Genomic DNA, 2,047 nt, shown 5'->3' on the forward strand with positions numbered 1-2,047 from the left:
CACACACACACACACACACACACACATACACACGCACGCTTTTTGTAGTCGATAGTTCGGTCGTGCCAAGTCTCAAGGACATCACGAAATCCACCTTAATTTTTAAAGGGAGCGGTCAACTCACTGGAAGGAAGGTAGGGACGTATGAAACAGCTGCACAGGGAAGATAGCGCGAACACACGCGTATGGTCCTGAATCTTGTGTCAAGTATCAGGTGACAGAACAGGGCGCGAACGTTTATAAAGAGCCCTGCCCAGATTATGCCAAATAGTGTTTTATACATCCGCATCGTTTGCTACTCAAAAATACTATCAACTTCAGTATTATCTTTTAGCCATTGCTTTGACCTGTGTAAGTAATAATGATGCTGTTGTCAGGTTTAAATAAAGCAATTTTTTTCGAAGTATCACGGTAATCTGATGCCAAAACAATATAGCTGCTGACTTATCTGACCGGCCAAAACAACATTGCTTCTAATTTCTCCGCGAAAATATTCCTTTAAGCCGCTAAATCTGGGGAACTGAGAGCAGGCGCCCGCCACTCCCCTCTTTCTTCTTCGTTGTTTTGCTGTCCCGGCGTGCTTTGCGAGCGATCGTTGAGTCTGGTCGGCCGGGCGGTGTGTGAGGCCAGCCAAAGTAAAGCAGCCTGGAAGCCGTGACGTCGAGTAGCTTGCTTCGTCTGACTGCCGACCGACCCGTGTTCGCCGTTTCTTTCAACAAAAGCGCTCTTCGAACTTCGAGGTCAGCGGTGTATGCTGAACGAACGTTATACTAAACTCGTCTCTCTCGCGTTTTAGTGTTTATTAGTGGTGATTTTGAGTGGTTATTGTGTCTAGTTGTGAAAAGAATTTAATCAGTTTACAGGCGAGCCCCTGTTACCAGTAGCTCTTCTATCAGTTCTCGCAGTGGGTAAGGGGAAGCAGACATTGGGATCGATAAGGCGGTGAGAAATGATAATTATTACTGAAATTGTATCTTGTGCTGAAAGAAGGCTCACGTGAGAACACTGTGGTGTTGTGATAATTGTTGTACTGCTATTTATTAGATTTTTTCTAATTCTTTAAATAGTGTTAGTATAATGTGGAATCGACCAAGGTGGTGGTTTTGTGAAGACGCAGATGCCTGGCCCCGTCGATGGACGACGGGCAGCTGGTGGCATCCATGTTGATTGGAGGTTTTGTTATTTTGGCGTGCTTTTTTTCTGAGAGGAGAGAACCGGGTTTTTTTTTCGCCCTCTCTTCGTTCATGTCTCGCGGTGGTGATCGTGTGTGTGTACACGTGTGTACACGTGAGGCCCTCTTCGCGTTCGTTCGTGTGTTTTGAAGGACGTGCCGGGAAGAGAGTGTGTTTTGTTTAATTAAGAACACTTGGGGTTTTGTGTTTGTTACTATTTGTTTAGGCTGTATATCATGTGTGTAGAAGAAAGCCAAACGCTTAGCTAGTGGTGGTCTTTTCAGGTTCTTTAGCGGTGGTGAATTGTGGAGTCGTGATTGTATCTATTATCTATTAGCCTACAGTGATTTATTTACACAGTAGCTTCGACAATGTGTCGTTGTTTTTTTTAAATAGTCACTTTGAATCATGTCTTTAATTAATGCTTACGTGTACCACCATGCAGCCCAGTCTCGCTGTGCCCTCGGTTCATCATGTCTTTCATTACCATCCTATTACATTTCCTGGTACATTACCATTCCGAGAACATGAAGGCTACTCTTTTTTTAAAAACTGATTTACTTTGGTATACTGCCGCCTGTGCTTTTTTATGTCTCCCATGCAATGACATTGATATGCAGATCTATACACATTGCTTCGTTTTATTTAGCTGTCTTATCAGTTATCTCGTGCTTTTTTGTCGTCTGTATATTTTTTTTTACATGAATACTTTGCTTACTAAATAGAGGCAGGAAATATATTTTTTGGTGTATGAAACTTCAGTGAAAGAACATGTTATACTTAATTGGATGTTTTTTTCTGTTGCATTTTTCTCGGGTTTAATTTACTGAAGCCTATTTATGACACGGACGTGTGTGTGTGTGTGTGTGTGTGTG

At 42.6% G+C, this 2,047-nt stretch overlaps 1 protein-coding gene across 2 annotated transcripts in view; it reads left to right on the plus strand.

The window, feature by feature from the left end:
* Positions 1 to 607: 607 nt before the first annotated feature.
* LOC101852434 overlaps positions 608 to 2,047 on the plus strand; it is a gene marked incomplete in the record, with an annotated part of 50,390 nt that continues 48,950 nt past the window's right edge. Inside the window, 1 exon segment of one of the 2 annotated variants that reach the window (XM_013087814.2) lies at positions 608 to 996. 2 annotated transcript variants of the gene reach the window in all.

The sequence above is a fragment of the Aplysia californica genome, unplaced genomic scaffold (genome assembly GCF_000002075.1).
Source record: "Aplysia californica isolate F4 #8 unplaced genomic scaffold, AplCal3.0 scaffold00642, whole genome shotgun sequence".
Classification (NCBI taxonomy): domain Eukaryota; kingdom Metazoa; phylum Mollusca; class Gastropoda; order Aplysiida; family Aplysiidae; genus Aplysia; species Aplysia californica.